Genomic DNA, 12836 nt, shown 5'->3' on the forward strand with positions numbered 1-12836 from the left:
TGCACGATAATACTTTTTCACGAGCAGACAATTTTGCGCGGGTTGATTTATTTTTATTTTTTTCTTAATTTTTTTTCCTATCACTGTTATGTACCCCTTACCCTCGGTCGGTAGCTTTTTTTGTAATTCTTTTTTTTTAATGATAATGTTTATTAGTTAGTTTTCTTATTGTTACTATCACTTTTACCCCTAACCTTTACCCTCGGTCAAGTAACTTATTTTTTTCTTTCAGATTTTTCATTTATTTATCTTTAAGTTCTTTTTTTTTCAGCTTTTTTATATTACTTTTTCTTTTTTATTTTTACTCTCGTGCAAAAATGTGACTCTATTAATGAACTTATTTTTTTTTACTATCACTGTTACCCCTTACCCTCGGTCGGTAACTTTTTTTTATTCTTTTAGTTAGTTATTTTTTTATTATTAAGTCTCTTGTCTTTTTATAACAGTTTTAATTAGTTAGTTTTTTATTTTTACTATCACTGTTACCTCTAACCCTTACCCTCGGTCAGTAGCGTTTTTTTAATCAATTTATCTTTTAGTTTTTTTATTCTGTTTTTTTTTTATATCTTGTAATTTTTTTTACTCTCGTGCAAAATGACTCTCCGTGCAAAACTAATCCTTGGTGCAAAAATGGTATCGTGAAATTTTGTGCCCTCGTGCACTTTAGTCATCGTGCAATTTTGACCCGTTACAAAAAAATCTATCATATAGATAAACGCTTTTTGTCATCATCAATTTATTTTTTATTACAAAACACTTTTAAAGTAGCTTAACAGTATCTTTAAAATGTTGTTATACTTCTTAATACAGTTTTTAACCTTGAACTTAGCTTTTAACTAAAAACAGGGTTGCCACTTTTACCTTGAAAAACCTAGAATTTGACAACTTAGGCAAAAAAAAAACTGGAATTTGAGGAATTTTGAAATTTTTACTTACCCTACAAGTAGAAAGTTTCTATATTTATACAACTTATATTAGTATTTTTCGTATAAAATTTATTTTAACAATAAACAAAAAAACTTGTACTTTATAAAACCTTGGAAAAACTTCTAGAAACACTCTTATGTTTCGATAAAAGTAGGTGTTTTTTGAATATTTAGCCAGGTTGAGATTTATAAACTGCTAAGTTTATTTTTGATGAAATAATAACGAATAGATAAGTTGCTTTCTAAAGCATTGTTTTTAAAACTTGGGCACTGTCTAAGTCACTAAAAATTTTCTTGTACACACTATTAATGCTGTTAAAACTTGATAATGATAAACTAATACTTATAAAAGTCTACTAGTTTATTAAGATAGATAATAAAGTTACACAAAAGCAGTGGATAGATAAGGTATACAAAATTTCATCACCACTCTTCGAAACTTCTTTCAAAATTTTTTGCAATACTAATTTCATATACCATTTCTAAATTACACCATTTGCACTTTAAATAAAATAAAAAGTTGTTTTTTGTACTAACACCTGCTTATAAAGTTTTACTTATGGATATTGTTACTTATGTCATTATAACAACTCTTTAATTTTTTTCACAATTGTAGTGTTTCTTTTTTTTTAGTGTTTTTCTGCTCTTAAATAATAAGCTGTAAACAGACCAACCAACTGCGTTTTAAAAACAAAGCAAACGTTAAAAGAAGCTGTATAAAAACATACTATAAACTTATTAACCAGTATATAAAAAGTTGTAAACGTCAAAAAGAAACTAGTTAGCTATAAAAATCCGAACCGTTTATTTTAATACAAGATAAGATCAAAATTACACGCTTAATTGACATAGTTGTTATGTTATAATAAAAAAAAACAATTTATTAGTATTGTACAATTTTGTTTTACTTACAGCTGCTATATATATCTGTAAAGACTCGATAACCGAAAGCTTTTTTTTTTGCACCAGCAGGTCCTTGGACCAAACTTTTGAGCGTTTTTTGTCGTTCAATAAACAATATATACGCCATTAACATGTTTCGATTTTTACAACTATTATTACAGATTCCAATTTGACAAAAAGTAACTTTTACGGACAGTAAATAATTTGTTTCTACCCTACTGTGCAAGGTACTGGTGTTTACTTTGAGAAGCTAAGTACTCTTATCTAGAGATCAGCGATCTTTTGAAAGTATTATTTTAATTTAGTAACTATATAGCGGCTCTTACAACGGTTTTCTTGTAAATTTATCAAAAAACTTATAGCTTTAAATAGCCACAAACTAATTTAATGCTTGTATGAAATAAAAAAATAACTCGTATTAAGTATAGTTTAGATTTATTGTAACATTTTTATTAAATTAAAATTTACTTACTTCGGTTGTTCTTTTAACAGTTTTACCTATTTTTGAAATGTTATGAAACAAGCTATAGGAAAAATAATTTCATGTTAAAATAGTCACGCGAACACGAGCTTGCTGAACTGTTTTCTTGAGACTACATACGGAAACCATGTTATCTTACTGATCTTAAACACCGCAGAAAAGTACCTTTTTTATTTATTTTAAAGCTTATAAATGCTTCACATAGTATAAGTTTCATCTAGTTTTTTGTATAAAAATTGTTCAGTTTTTATTTTTACAATTGTTTTCTATTTTCTTTTTTTACTTGAACTTTAATTTTTTACGTTTTTGATACAATAAGAGACTAAATTTCTCTTTACAATAAAACCAGTTATGTTTATAATAATATATTCGACGTTTTTTTGCATTAGATAACTTTTATGCACTTTCTTGTTCTTTATTTAATAGCAGTAGCGTGTCTCGACTTATTTGAGTAGGATTACACAACTTTTTTGTTCAATTGTAGAGAATTTTGTGTTGTTGCTTTTAGTAACACACTTTAAAAATCAATTAAGTGTCTACTACATGACTCACTAAAAATTCTCAGGTTCCTAAAAACGTTTAAACCTTGGACACTTTGAAAATAAATTTATTACTTTTTAGTAAACTAAGTTCTGTTTTTTTTATATATGAAATTTTTGTTTTAGATCAAAAGCTTAAACGAAAAATGAAATATTTTATACATAAAAAAGTAAAATACGAAGAAGTAATCACAATTATTAACTAACTATTCTTATCAACGGAAAAAAAAACTTAATAGTATTTAAATAACTACTTGTCAAATAGTTCTAGTCAAAATAGTTCAGCTAAAAATAAGTCTTAGATCAAAAACAACTTATATTTCTGAAGTTAAACTAATAACAGACGTGAACAATTATTATACAACTTAATGGATATAAAAGTTTCAATACAGTTTTTCCAATGTTATAATAGTAAAAAATAAATGTTATTTAGTCAAAAAAATTTATAAGTTTTGTAAATAAAACAATTTTACGACGACTTAAATGATCTGAAAGCTTAAAAACTGAACATATAAAAAGACAGAAAAGTTCTACAACAACTGTAAACAAAAAAACACTGAGACTAAGTGTACAACATAAAAATCTTAGTAATTGTTAAGTATGAAAAGTTTAAACTGAACTTATTTTCATAATTGTATAATATCAAGTCTACCAGTTCATTTTAAAAAAGTTTTTTTTTAATTTGACATAAACTATAATGTAAGGTTTTTAAATTTGATGAATTATTTAATGCTAATAGCTATAACGACTAATTTTATAAATTTAAATAGAATTATTGTACTTTATTTGTTTATTTTTAAGATAAATTTAACGTTTACTTATGTGTTTGTTAATTAGGATTTATTGTTAGGTTTTTTCTTTGTTTTTGCTTAAAATAGTGTAAAATAAGAATTTTATAAATAATGCATTACTGAGTTTGCAAATTCTTTTAACCATTGAATAAGTGTAATATTAGTAGCGAGCAAAACAGATACATATTAAGATTTTTCTACTTGCAATACACAGCCAGGCAATGTGTTGAATGACTTTTATTCAGTTGATTTTAAACTTATTCACATTTTCTTCAACACTTTTTTGTCAAATTTAGCTTGATTAAATATAACAAAATCAAATATCTGTTTTATTATAAAATATTTTTTATCAAAATAAGCAATTTTTGACTTAACTAATTAAGTTTTGAGTTGTTTTTAACCAATTCTAGATCAAGATTTTCCTATATTTTTTCATAAGGTCTATTATTTCAAAAACGTAAAAAAGCTATGGCCCCCTCCAATAAAATTTCCCAAAAACTACCCATAAATAAGCCTAAAACTTTTATTTAATAACTAGTATACAAGTATTTAAAATAAATATTTTCAGCATTTACATTTAATTCTTATAACCTAGTCGTTCAATTCTACTGTCTTTCAACTTAATGGGTTTAATTTCAAATATAATTAAATGTTAAATAAAGAACAATAACATAGATGTTATTTATAAAATTTTATAACTTGAAGATCTTGACAATTTTACATTCTAAATATTTATTTATTACAAGATGTAACGTTATAAGGCGTTAAATCCTGGAGATCCTGATAAGCTAAGCTTATCGGAATGTGTATCACAGATGTTCTTGTGCTAAAACTTTATTTCAACTAACGGCGTTTCACTGCTCTCAAATAAATTTAAGAACAGATCTACGGAGTCTCAAAAAGCTCTAAGAATTCTTAGAGCTTTTTGAGACTCCGTAGATCTGTTCTTAAATTTATTTGAGAGCAGTGAAACGCCGTTAGTTGAAATAAAGTTTTAGCACAAGAACATCTGTGATATTTATTTATTACACAAATTTTTAAAGATAAAAACCAAACTCAACGATATAGACATACTTTATCAAAATAAATATAAACAAAAAAAGTAAAAAAAGAAAATGGAGCAGTTGTTTAATGAAACATCGGTTATAAAAATACAAGAAATAACATGTATTCATGTCAAAAAACTTTATATTGTTTCGTACTATTTTTTGGAGGTAGTTACAAAAAGGGAGTTATTTGAATAAGAAATCATCAAAAATTATTATTCACAATTTTGCGCTTTATTTAAATTAACTGTCTAACAGACAGACAAAAATTGAACCTTTATGAAACTCTTCATTTTCTTATTTGTCTCTAATTAAAATATATTTCATTTGAAAAGGCAATAAAATAAGTGAAAAGTAAAATTAAACAAAAAAAAATTTTAACATCTGGCAACTTATAAAATTTCATTTAGCTCTGTATGAAATAAAAAAGCTTTTTTTAAATAAGTTACATTACTTTTCTCAATTTCGTTAACATTTTTTCAAAAATAGAAACCAACAACCAACAACCATTATCAAACAGCTATAAACTAGGTTAACTTCACTTGTACAATATTTTATAAATGATGCTTCAAGAAAAATCCTAAAATTTAATTCGTTTGCCGAGCACAGTGAGCTTGAATTCAAACACATAATATTGTTGTGAAAAACTACAGTGTACCCGTCTGTTTGCCATATACTCGCAACAACTGCATAGACAAATGTCGTGGTCAGTGGAACACGCACCACTGTTCCAACTTGTTTGACTGTCCTGTTCAGAGTTACAAACAAACTGTTCAGGATTACAGCAAGCGGACTGGGAAGAAACTGAACAATCTTCAGGCGTATAATTTGAAAGAGTAGTTCCGCTACAAGTTTCAACTTCATCTAAATTTTCTGCATTTTCATCGTGTATTGCTTCAGCATCAGTGCAAACTGGCCGGTGACTGTTGCTTGTGTGAATGTTGTGATCGCTGCACAAATTTTGTTGGTTCTGGTCGGTTTCAACACTAAAAGTGTTCCTGTTTGCAATAAATGGAACTTCCTCGTTTGTCTGGGCCTTTTCTCGAAGCAAAGATCCACTTGGATTTTTAAAGCTTTCAACGTGAACCCTACGCTGTGGAACTGAAAATAAAATTAAAAATTAAAAGAAAATGTTTAGTTTAGGTTTTCTTAACTGTTGCTTGATCAATACGAATTAAAAAAAACCGCAAATCGACTAATTTTCCACTTTATACTAAAAACTAACGATACTTACTGAGTTAAAGGCGTATAAATTGTGTATAGAAATATTTATACACCAAAGTTTCAAATACAATTTTATTATTATACAAAAAAGTTGTGAAACTACAATTTTTACAAGTTTTTACTTTTAAAAGTTTTTTATTCATGCCATAAAACTTTAATTTGTAAACATCATATTTTAATCACAGACCTTGAATTCTTTTTTGTTCGGGAATATATATGTAGGAATTATCAGTTCGGATATCCCTATCCAATTCGAACGTTCCTTGGTTCCACATACTGCTGTATCTACCATCAAAATACTTATCCATTGCAAATTTGGTAGCTTTAACGTTTTCTATAAAAATTGTTTTCATTACATAACTACACATTTTATTTTAAAGTATACTTTGTTCAACTTTCAAATGCTTTACGTTAGTCTAGTTTTTTTATCAAAGTTTAGGAAATATATTTTATTTGATTTTGTGGACTTTTAGTTGTATAGTGAAACTGTTTAGCTAGTGGCTTACTCTACTTTAACTATTTTAACAATTATCTTAAAATTGTATGTTATGGTGTATCAGTTATTTCATTTTAAATGAGTTAAATATATTATTATGTAAATATATATGTGTACTTTAACAACAAAATTTAAGTCTTTAAAAAGAGCTTATGTATTTACTTTAATTCAAAAGCAACAAATATCAACCAAATTGAGAATAAGTTAACATAATTTCAGCATTAAAAACATACTACAGTTTTAGTATTTTAATCTTATTTATTTACAAACCAAATAAGCTTAATTAAAAGAAAACAGTTTTGGTTCATTGAGTTTAATAAGCTCGGTCAATTGTTAACAGCTAATTATACTTGAAAAGATGCCTTATCAACTTAACTTGATCAATTTTCTTACGTCTTATTCAACATCAAAGGTTAAGTTTCAACAATTCAAGAATTCTCAACAAAAACTTCGACATTATCGAAAAGTTTAAGAAGTTTTACAAAAAATTATTTTTTTTTTGGACTTTAGCATTTTAATAAATTCAATTACATAACTGTAAATCTGACAAACAGTACTATAAAAAAAATTAACTAGTTTATACAGATATTTAACATATTTTTATTGAATGTTAGTATATTAAAAGCAATTTATATTTTTTACTTTTAATTTGAAGTTTTATAAAATAAGTTCTATTCAACAAAATAACTTAAATAAACAGATAGTTTAGATTCTAGTAGAAGTATTAAGACGTACAATCAGTGTAACCTATAAACTAAAACTGAAAATTAAATTTGCAACATAGTACTTTTTAGTGAAAATAATGAAAACAAAATCTACCTTAAACAGTTGTTATACTTAAAATATTTTTTTTTTTTTTTTTTAGAATTGTATAAACGTTTTTTTTATATATAAAACACACGAATATAATTACAAGAAGTAATACATATATAACTTTATATTTGTTTCAATACATCATTAACATTTCGAATTAACTTTCATATTTTTTAAACAATTTTAACTGATATTAGTCTTACACTGGTATATACCGTTTTCGAAGAAAAAGTTTCTTAAAACTTCTTGAATGTAAAATGAAATCTTTTTCAATAAACTTTTGATTTAAGATTTTGATAAAGCACTACTTTTGAAAACATGAGTTGTAGATAAAAAATTAAGGTAAATAACAAAAAGTCTAAAAAAAGGCAAAACAGCACTAATAAATATAATTAGAAAATAAAAATAAAACTTTTAGCAGATAACTTAAGTTTTAGTTATCATTTTACATCTAAAAAACAATAATCTGATAAGTTTAGATAATTTAAGTGTATATAAAATTGTTATAAATCTCAAAAATCATTTAAATGACTCAGTAAAAACAGAAACAAATTATCAACATTAATCAAAAAAACTTAATTAAAGTGAAAGAAAAATTTAAGCACACAATGACTACAGTTCACTTAAAAAGAGTAAAAATTAATTCCAATATATCAACTGTTTTGATTTTGAGTAAAATTTTACAACTGACGCTTAAATTATAAAGAAAATTAAAATTTCCTTCCGCTGTTTATTTATAAGTCTTTGTGAAACTTTTATCAAATTTCATAATAGTTTTGTAAGATTGTTCAAAATTTTTAAATATCAACGTTATAGATAACTAAATAAAATTGTTAGTTTTATGATATTTTAAACTGAACAAAAGCAATAGAAAATTTTTTTTTTAAATAGTAATGTTACGTTTATTATATTTTAGTACATCACTTTCTTAAATTACTATAAAGTTGTTTTAGATATATATTTTTTGTTTTTGCTTTTACCAAACACAAAAAAAAGGTAATTACAGGATGAATATTTATTTTCTATATTCAAAACAAAAAAAAACTATTACTAATTAAAAGTAGTCACAAATAATTCTTAAAAAGTTTATTTTATTAATCGATTACTTAAAGAAAACATAAATACTAAGGAGATTATAGTCATAACTTATATTTATCGTATTAGTCTGTTATTGTATATTTTTTTTGTGAAACAAAAAAAAAATTGTAAACAGTAACACCTTAAGTCAATTTTGAGAATACATAAATACTGACAGCATAGCAAAAATAACCATCTTAAAGTAGGTTTTGTAAAAATATAAAACTGATAAAAAATATTAGTTTTTTTTAAATAAGGTTTAAGTTATTATCTATCTTAATATTCACTTATATTAAGTTAAAAGAAGCACATACTTTATGTTTTTAGAATAAAAATTAACTCTTTCTTTTAAACTTTCTGAAAGTGATTTTTTACAACTATACGTATTTTATTAAATTATTTTCTACTGTAATATTACACACTCTACAAGTTGTAGTACGTTACTGCAAAAATAATTTCAAATTTCATCAATTTGATATTCAGTTTACGCATTTTATTAATGAAACACTGCTAGAAATTTAAAAATAGTAAATTACTGATTTTTTTTTGATCAGAATGTTTGATCTAAATAATGGCAATTATAATACATTCTTAAATTAGTTTTACAACGATAAGTGGTTTTAGATTATATTTAAGTTGTAGGTCGATTATTATAAAAATAACTCCTAATTTCAACTAAACTGTAACACTAAAATAATGGTGAAATAAACAGTTATTAAGAAAAAAATCTGAATTGCTTTTACTGTTTTTTAGATTGCTCAGAATATTTTAACAATCTTTATTAAATTTTTTTATATTTTATTCACTTAGTATTAGTATATTTTAACAAACTATTAAATTGAGTTTTTTACTACATAGCTATTTATTTTTTATACATAATCTATTAAGGTAATGTAAAATTCAATACATCATGAAGGTTTTGAAAGTATCGTCAAATTTACTCAGAGTCACTAAATAAACTAATTATTTTGTTTAGGTTTAATCTAGGAGTACTCATGAGAAAAAAGTTTTCGAAATTTTTAATTAGATGTTCTTTCAAGTTTCATGTATAAAAGTAAGAATATACATTGTAGAACATGCAGTGCTTTAGTATTTTCTTTTAAATAATTATGAAGCAATAGGCTTTCAATGGCGATTAAATTTTTATGAGCTTTAGTTAAAAATAATACTCAAGTTCGAGCATAAACCTGGTGTAACAAACAAAATTGTATACTGATGCAGTTTAAAAATTTTGCATAGATAGTTTAAATAATGTTACGTTGGTATATTTGTCTGAAATATCATTATAATTTTAAAAATATCACTTGTAAATAAGTTTTAACTGATTTAAAATTATTTTAAAAACCAAATAGCATCAAACATATTTAGCAGCGTTTTTAAACAATAAACTATCTATCTGTATATGTCATCTTGAAGTAAAACATAAACTGTGTATACTATATAACAAACATTGTTTTAAGTTGAACAAAAATAAAAATTAAATAAAGAAATTAAATGAACAAAATATATTTGCTGTTTTTAATTTTAGCTTAAGTTAAGTTATCAAGACCTAGCCAAAAAATAATCAGTGCAATAAAATGGAATCCTACAATTGGCTAGTATCAAACATTAAATTATACTAACAAAGTTTTCTGTTCTAATAAAATAAACATTCTGTACACTAGTTTGTACACTTTCACAAACACACCGTTTAAATAAATATATCTCAAATAAAATTAAAGACATTTTTATAAGTATTTAAGTGTCAAAGCTAAAATTTGTTTACTAATTTTTTTAAATTGAGCTAGCTTTTTTGGCCTTTTAATTCATATTAACACGATTGATTTTTTACAAACTGTTTATTTCCTATCTAATACTGCATTAACTTAATCTAAATGTTTAAATGAGTAAAAGACTTTTAATAAACTATAAAGAAATTATACATTTTCTCTGAACCAAAAACTAATGAGCTTAACCAAAGAAAAATAAAACTAATTAACAGAGTCTGAAATATTAAACTGTGATAACCTTAGGCTATGTTTACGAAACACAAGCTTTCATGAAAAAATACAAATACTTGGTTCAATGACTTTAAAAAGTTCAGTCACTCGTTAACAATTATTTACACTTAAAAATGTCACTTGTGAATGAGAACAAAAGTAATTTGATACATCTGATGTACGGCTGAATTGAATAAAAATTAAGTTTATTTGAGCTGTAGTTTTATCACTTATAAAAAGTTTAAAAAGATTCCTGTCATTTTTTTTTTTTGTAAATTTAAACAAGTTATGTCAACCATTAAAAATTCTTAAAGTGATTAAACAAAATTTTCAACAAGCAAATTTTACCTAATATAAACTAAAGAAATCAAAAGTTAAAAAAAAAGGAAAATTCAAACTCCGTTTTTAAATGATAATTTTAGAAGTGTAATGAATATTTTAATTAATAACAAATATTTATTAAAGAATAAAAGACTTTTTTACTTTCTATTAGTTTCTAAATAAGCATTTTTTACTTATAGAGCTTAGGCCGATCATAATTTAAAAAAAAAATAGTACTTTAAAATCTGTTAAATATATCTTCAATTACTGCAGATACAAAATCTTAAGCGAGTTATATTTAAAAACTGTTGCATTTAAACATTCATAAAAAGTTGCATAAAAAGTTAATAAATTTCGCATAAAGATAAAACCTTTTATTACGTCCATTAGTTCGTTGTTGTTGATTTTTATATATAGCAAAGTTACTTTTATACAAAGGTTTAGTTTTATATCACATATAATGTTAGTTTTTTTTTGCTTTTTAAATAAAATTTTTATTAAAATTTAATTACTACTTCTGTTTTTTACTTTAAGGTAAAAGTGGTTTAAAGTTTTTATAAGTTTTAAAAACGTTTTATAAAATTTGAGTTTATAGCAATAGTATTTTGATAATGTATTTCATACAATGTTTATCTTATTACAAACTGTTTTACAGCTGTCATCAAGATAATTACAATTACTGTTATTATCTCCAAAGAGGTTAATAAAACATAAGTAATATGAATCCTGGTTTTTTGTACTTAAATACAATTCTAATTGTTATGACTGTATAATGCGTTTATTTTTAAACCAACAGCTTATAAACGTTTTAAAAGTAGACTATGAAATTTTAAAAATGTGGTTTTTTGAAATTTAATTATATTCACTTAACAAAATACTCTTAATTAAGCTAAACCAGATTTAAAGTATTATACATTTATATTAAGTTATTGTATTGTACAGTGAAAAAAACGACTTTAATCGAAAAGGGCATTAATATTAAAAATATCACATAACTTTCATTGGTTAGAAAACTTGTAAAAATTTGAACAAACATACGCAAAATTAGTTTGATATTATGTAATGTATTTGTAGCATTTCTTATGTTTGAAGATCAACTTTAGAAAACTATCAGAAAACTTTGGCATAAGAAGTTAATTCGTACAATATTTCATAGTTTTAAACTTTTTATAAATTTAAATCTCAATAAAAAATTTTTTTACGTAATTTGATGTTGCATATTCACTGTAAAACTTATTTTCTATTTGAAATTATTATTATATACTTTCATTAAATCAAAGCTATATCATTAAAAAGTATTTATTTGTCGATATTTTTTAACAAAAACATATGGGCTGTCATAAATAATAAACAAAAACCTGCATATCACTGAATAACTAACAATAATTATATGGAAAACTGTATATTTTGAAACTTAGTTAAAAATTTTTTTTTAGAGATTTAAGTTGTAAACTCCCAGTCTATAGAGGTAAAGCATTTTAACAAGTAGAATATAACTACAGAATCTTTAAGGTATTTTACTTCTAACAAAACCCAATACGCTACGAAAATTTTGAAAATACTTTCGATAATTGCCTTTTTTGTTTTGCTTAAACATTTTCAACTAAAATTATTAAGTTTATATAAAGTTTACTCTTGGGTAAATGATAATTATATTATATAAAAACATTGTAGTAAATTGTACTTTGTACATTAAAGTTCAAGAAAAATTACTTTTAATAATATTTTACAACTATTTTTTAAATCGATTATTTTTGACAAGCTAAGTTAAGGCTCTGCTAAATGGGAAAATGTTGCTGAACTACCAGATCAAAAGTATAACTTTTGTGCCTGTGCGTTTATGAACAAAATTTTTTCTAATCGGCTGCAAAGTAGGCGCAATAGAAACACACTCTAATGTATATTTTGACACAAAACATCACAAATGGGTAGAAGCCGCTCGCATGGCTGGTGCAAGGTCAAATGCAGCCTGCGCTGTTTTTGGAGGCAGAATTGTGGCTTGCGGCGGGTAAGAAAATCGCTACAAACTGAGTTGGGTTAAGTCTTACGACTTCGCAGGTGATTCCTGGACACCGATGCTTAAAATGATCACGGGCAAGCATGGCCACAGCTTGGTCGCTGTCAGAAGCAAGTTGTTTGCGTTCGGCTGCGTAAAAACAAGTGGCGCGTGCGACAGCGCTTGCTACAAATTTGTTGCGCTTACGTCCTCAATGCACTATATAAACTCACTGTTTCCCAGC

Source organism: Thalia democratica, unplaced genomic scaffold, assembly GCF_965202585.1.
Source record: "Thalia democratica unplaced genomic scaffold, ktThaDemo2.hap1.1 HAP1_SCAFFOLD_630, whole genome shotgun sequence".
In the NCBI taxonomy this organism is placed as follows: Eukaryota; Metazoa; Chordata; class Thaliacea; order Salpida; family Salpidae; genus Thalia; species Thalia democratica.